Source organism: Dermacentor silvarum, chromosome 1 (genome assembly GCF_013339745.2).
Source record: "Dermacentor silvarum isolate Dsil-2018 chromosome 1, BIME_Dsil_1.4, whole genome shotgun sequence".
NCBI lineage: Eukaryota > Metazoa > Arthropoda > Arachnida > Ixodida > Ixodidae > Dermacentor > Dermacentor silvarum.
In genome coordinates, this window is record NC_051154.1 from 216957951 (window position 1) to 216964980 (window position 7030).

The window sequence follows — 7030 nt, forward strand, 5'->3', positions numbered from 1 at the left end:
CTTCGCCAATCTGACTTCAGGAAAATGAGCACACCCACCACGCCTCCCTTTTTTCCCACTTCGTTTTTATTGCGATAGCAATTACATGGACACTCCAGGCAATATTTCGCCGTCGGCGTCACCGTGAGGTTCCCCACAAAGTCCAAGTGCGATAACATCGCGGCCGTGCACCGTATGCTGTAGGTGCGAGCGAAAAGCTTGCGAGGATGAGCTGAGGAGTATGGCGGCTTGATGCGGTGGTGTCTTCTCGCGCTCGCGAGGGAGGAGGGGGGGAGGCACGGCCATATATATATATATATATATATATCACGGTATGCAACCACAATCCAATCCCAGAAATTCACAACGCCTGCTGAATGGGTCGTGGCTTCTTGGCTATACGGTTTGTTTACAGGGGATTTTCTGCAGGGGCATCTTCGAAATCGGAGTTTGGGGTCACGCAATATCATTGATGCGCGGGTCGATGCAATTGTCGAAGCCGCATTGAAACCGGTGTACGACAGGATAACAGGGAAGAGACGGTGAGAAGGGCGCTACGAGTTCTGAGAGAAGCAACTGCAGGGATCAAGTTTATCCAGCGTCGAATGTATATGTATATAAGCGTAAAGAGTGAAAGAGGAAAGAATGACATACGCAACATGCGTGCAGCCTTTGGTGGTATACGTTCATAATGCAGCTTGCAACCACTGCACCAGGTTGACTGTTGCATGCGTCAGCGGTTTCTGATACCACGTGACCACCCCGCGATTTTCGCGACGTGCAGCCAAGCAAACGTAAATAGAAAGACGTGTCTTATGCAACGCGGCACGGTTGGTTATTTTATATACACATACTGCAGCCGGTAGAGTGGCAATAACAGGGGCTATAGAGGCGTTCAGGAAAAAAAACACGCGCTGAAAGTGAGCTAAAAGAAGTGTTTACATTGTCGATGCCAAACCAAGTATGCCATGTATACCTATACGGTAAGAAAGTGTGAAAGAAAAAACCCAATAGATCAGAATCAAAGAATGCACAGCCGCAGGTGGCCCGACTCGCACATCAGGGGTAGAATTCACAAAGCTTTTTGCTCGTAAGTGTTCATCGTAATTGGCCGGCCATCTTCGGCAATAAAGTCTAGCATCAGGATTTGCAAGCTCTTATGAACACTTTTTGCGTAAGAATACCGGTTCAGGAAAAAGTTCTTATGCAAGAACTGTTTGCAGATACGATGTTATCCAATCGTGCTGTCGGATATATCATTAGTCAAGGATGCCGGCCAATGACAAACATCACTAACAAGCGAAAAACTTTGTGAATTCGGCCCCTGGTGACATCACCACCGGAGCAACAGGGGCCAAATTCACCCAGATTTTCGTTCGTACTCTTTGCCGCCATCGCTAGTCACATGCCCAGCATTGCGATTGGCTGGCATCTAATCTTCCGAACAGTTATTGCTTCTTAGTACTTTTTTTTCTGAATACGGGGCCAGAAGAGCTGGTCTCGTGTTCACAGTACGCTCTTACGTTATGGAATTGTTCGGAAGAGAAAATTTGAGGCAATCCAGATGCTAGACATATTATTAGCGAAGGCGATTGGCCAATGGCAGAGAGTGCTTACGAAAGAAAAACTTTGTGAATTCGGCCCCTGGTGCTTGACATATTGTTACCGGCCGCCTCCTTGCATTAAGGAAGCAGACAACGATCGCCGGAAAACGCTGCGCGTGTTCAGCCATCTTGGCCATCTCTGCCAACAATCCCTGCACATAAATACTGTCCTTTTTTATCTATTTGACGCCCCGTCACACATTGGTGGGAGGTGCTGGGTATTCTCGCCAGATGACGGAGCTCCGAAGCGGTCGGCGCTGCGGTGCGACCACCATGGCACACCAACCGGAATCTGCTTCTGCGCCGCGGACGCCGATTGTAGAAGTCCAACACCAAGACCCTGGAACGTTCAACGGCACCGATGGTATCGACGTTGAGGACTGGCTCACGTTATATGAACGGGTGAGCGACTCCAACCACTGGGACCTGACAGTCATGCTGGCCAATGTGGTGTTTTATCTCAGTGGAACGGCGAAGTTATGGTATGACAATCACGAGGCTGACTTTGGGAGCTGGGATACATTCAAACAAAAGCTGCGTGACCTGTTCGGTAAGGCCTCCAGTCGAAAAATCGCTGCGAAGCAACAGCTGTCAACTCGCGCCCAGACGTCCACGGAATCATATTTGTCTTACATACAGGATGTGCTGGCGCTGTGCCGTAAAGCTGACAGTAACATGCCAGAGTCTGACAAGGTTGGCCACGTCCTCGAAGGGATAGCGGACGACGCATTCAATCTGCTCATGTGCAGAAATTGTGCTACCGTCGATGCCATGATCGAGGAGTGTCAGCGCTTCGAGCAGGCTAAGAGAGCCGCCGTATTGAACGACCATTCGCCCGGCTTCCCAACACCGCTGCAACGTCTTCGTGTGAAGAGCGGCCGCAATCCAACCTTTCGCCGCCGTCGGCCGAATTGACGAGGATTGTCCGCCGTGAAATCGAGGCAATGGCTCCCGCTAGCCTCTTTACCAGCTCTAACGCCGGCGACTCGAGCACACCAGCGGTTTCACTCGTCCAAGCCATCGTGCGAAACGAACTCGCGAATCTCGGGGGTTCACGCTGCTTGCGCCGTTGTCAGCCCTACATCCGCTTCCGGGGCCCCGACATCGTTCCCTCGGTATCCACGGTTCGCTCCAGGATCGCGAAACCCTGCTGATTGGCGAACTGAAGACGATCGGCCTATCTGCTTTCACCGCCGCCGTGTCGGGCACGTTGCTCGCTACTGTCACAACCGCTGGTCGTTCCCGCCACGTACTCCATCCTTTGGCCATGCTCGCCTCCTTGATCGCAGCCCTTTTAAGCCACTATCTGCGGCACACCACTACAATCCTGACGCTGCCACGACATGGTCCAGCCGCTCGCCGTCACCTAGAGGTCACCAGTCGCGTTCGCAACCGTACCGTAGTCCGTCCTCCCGCTCCCCGCCACCTCGCCACGCCCCATCGCCGAGCAACCGTGGCTCATTCACTCCGGAAAACTAAGCGATGCAGCGCCTGGAGGTAACGCTGCATCTACGACTCTACCCCAAAACCCTCTAGTTACTCTGCCGACTCAACGCTGTGAGTTGGGCGTTGACGTTGATGGCATGATGATTTCTGCACATGTCGACACCGGGGCTTATATTTCTGTCATGAGCTCTGGTCTTCGCCGTCGCCTAAAGAAGGTGGTCACACCTGCTGTTTCTGACGTTGTAAGAGTGGCCGATGGAGGAACTCCCACCATCCTTGGCATGTGCACCGCCCGCATCACAATCACCGGTCACCCAACTACTGTTTTATTTGCCGTTCTTGAACAATGTCCGTACAGCGTTATTCTTGGTCTGGACTTTCTCGCAACTCATGCTGCCCTAATTGAACTGTGCAACTGGCCTCCTGCAGCTCGAACTACCTCACCTAGCCGATGGCCCAACCACGCCTTCGGCCCGTCTCTGCTCTCTCGACTATGTGCGCATGCCCCCGCAAGCCGCCATGTATATCGCCATGGTCTCGAGCCCTCCTGTCGCTGATGGCAATTACGTGCTATCTCCGGTAACGGACGTTCTGCTCGCCAAGAACGTCGCCGTGCCTAACACCCTCGTGACTGTCACCGGCAACCGCATCGCCCTTCTTATTTTAAACTTCAGCGCCTCTCCTCAACTGATTCCGGCAGGCATGTCACTCGCCGCCATCTCTGCTGCCGAAGACTGCGAGATTTGTGCGTTGGATCCCACCAGTTCCTCCAGTTCGTCCTTCCTTTGCACCACAAGCAGTTTGCCGTGCGACGTCTATGTCGGAATGATCCCTGATGACCTTCCTTCTGATCAAGCTACTGACCTTCGCCACCTCCTGGAGTCTTACCACGACATTTTCGACTTCGACGATCGTTCTCTGAGCCAAACGTCTGTTGTTCAACATCGCATCGACACGGGGAACGCGAGCCCTATCCGTCGCCGTCCCTATCGTGTCTTCCTAGCCGAACGTCGTGTGATCCAAGGCGAAGTTGACAAAATGCTCACAAAAGGCGTTATCGAACCTTCTTCCAGTCCGTGGGCGTCCCCTGTGGTGCTAGTAAAAAAGAAAGATGGCTGCTGGCGCTTTTGCGTTGACTACCGACACTTGAACAACATCACACGCAAGGACGTCTACCCCCTGCCCCGAATCGATGACGCCTTGGAATGCCTCCACGGCGCCACGCACTTTTCCTCCATCGACCTACGCTCCGGATACTGGCAGATTACCGTTGATGCCATGGACCGTGAAAAGACTGCGTGCGTCACACGGGATGGACTTTACCAATTCAAGGTTATGCCTTTTGGATTGTGTAATTGTAATTACACAATCCAGATTGTAATTGTAATCTTGCTTAAATGCTGTGCTGCGCGCCGCCTTGTAATTATTTTGTAATAATTAAATTGTAATTATTACAATTACACAATCAGTTTGTGTAATTGTAATAATTGTAATTTTGGATTGTGACCTTCGAGCGAATGATGGATTCTCTCCTTCGGGGCTATAAGTGGTCTACGTGTTTATGTTATCTAGATGACGTGATTGTCTTTTCGCCTACTTTTGAGGACCACCTATCCCGCCTGTCGGCCATTCTTGATGTGTTTCGCCGCGCTGGCCTACAACTTAACTCCTCCAAGTGTCGTTTCGCTCGGCGTCACATCACCGTTCTCGGTCACCTTGTTAGTGCTAGCGGTGTCCAACCTGACCCCGACAAGGTACGTGCCGCCGGAGGCTTTCCTATTCCTCGCTCAGTTAGCGATGTACGGAGCTTTGTCGGCTTGTGTTCCTACTTCCGCCGCTTTGTCAGGAATTTTGCCGACATTGCCCGGCCGCTTACTGACCTACTCAAGAAGGACATCTCTTTTTCCTGGGGTCGTGCACAAGCTGCCGCATTCACCACCCTTGTCAGTTTACTGACTTCACCGCCCATTTTGGCGCATTATGACCCGTCGGACCCTACAGAAGTTCGCACCGACGCTAGTGGCCACGGCATAGGTGCAGTACTCGCCCAACACCAGAACGACGAGGACCGTGTCATTGCCTACGCCAACCGCCTTCTCTCGTCATCGGAGCGGAATTATTCGATAATTGAGCGTGAATGCCAGGCTTTGGTCTGGGCTGTGGAAAAATTCCGCCCTTATTTGTACGGCCAAACCTTTTCCGTTGTCACGGACCACCATGCCCTTTGCTGGCTCTCGTCACTGAAGGATCCTACAGGAAGGCTTGGCCGCTGGGTGTTACGACTACAGGAGTACACCTTTGACGTGCTCTACAAATCTGGCCGGGTGCACCAAGATGCTGACTGTTTATCCCGCTACCCTGTCGACCCTCCCGACACCGCCGAACGTGATACCGGTGACTTCGTCATGGCTATTGCGGATCTGGCCAACATACGCACTGAACAGCAAAGTGACGACACGTTACGATCTATAATTGACCGCCTCCATTCTGGTCAGCCTGACCCATCGCTTCGTCTGTTTGAGCTTCACGACAACATTCTTTACCGTCGTAGTACCACTCCCGACGGCCCAGAGCTTCTGCTTGTTCTTCCCAAGCATCTTCGTGCTACTGTTCACCAAGAACTCCACGATGCTCCGACCGCTGGCCATCTTGGCGTATCCCGCACATATACGATCGCGTGCGGCGCCGATTTTTCTGGCCTGGTCTGTACCGATCTCTTCGACGCTACGTTGCTGCGTGTGGCCTTTGTCAGCGACGTAAACGGCCCTCAGGGTTGCCTGCAGGCCTCCTGCATCCTATTCACACACCCCAGGAGCCATTCTACCGCGTCGGTCTCGACCTCCTCGGTCCATTTCCTTCGTCTACTTCAGGGAACAAGTGGATCGCAGTTGCGACCGACTACGCTACGCGTTTTCCCATCACGCGAGCTTTGCCGACTAGTTGCGCCACTGACGTCGCCGATTTCCTCCTTCACGACGTCATCCTTCGTCATGGTGCTCCTCGGCAACTGCTCACAGACCGAGGCCGCTACTTGTCGAAAGTTGTCGATCACCTCCTTCGTTTCTGTTCTGTGGAGCACAAGCTCACTACTGCGTACCACCCGCAGACCAACGGGCTCACCGAAAGGCTGAACCGCACCTTAACCGATATGCTGTCGATGTACGTGTCTGACGATCATCGGGACTGGGACAGCGCTTTGCCATACGTCACGTTCGCGTACAACTCCTCCCGTCACGACACCGCCGGTTTTTCGCCGTTTTACCTCCTGTATGGCCACCACCCTGCATTGCCTTTTGACACGCTCCTACCTGCTGTTCTACAACATACCACGGAGTATGCCCGCGATGCTGCCGCGCGAGCCCATCTGGCACGTCAGATAGCTCATGAGCGACTATCCGACTCGCAATTATGCCAAAAGGACCGTTACGACCGCAGCCACCGGCACCTCTGTTTTTCTCCGGGATCTCTTGTGCTTCTCTGGACTCCTTCTCGTCGCGTCGGTCTCTCCGAAAAGCTTTTATCGCGTTACACCGGACCTTACAAGGTTTTACGGCAACTTAGTGACGTGAACCATGAAATCACCCCACTGAACAGTTCTTCACCATCTACACTGCCATCTCGTGACGTCGTGCTCGTATCCCGACTGAAGCCGTACTTTTCCGTCGCCTCATCGTGTAATTAGTCTGCGCCGAGACGGCGCTCAGCCCACCGGGCGGTTAGATGTTACGGGCCGCCTCCTTGCATTAAGGAAGAAGACGACGATCGCCGGAAAACGCTGCGCGTGTTCAGCCATCTTGGCCATCTCTACCAACAATCCCTGTACATAAATACTGTCCCTTTTTTATCAATTTGACGCCCCGTAACAATATTATTAGCTAAAGCGGCCGACTAATGACAAAGAGCACGAACGAAAAGCTTCGTGAATTAGGCCCCTGATATTCGCGAATTTGGCCCAGCCATAAGCTGGACCACGGGGCATCAATTTCAGACAACTGTACGTA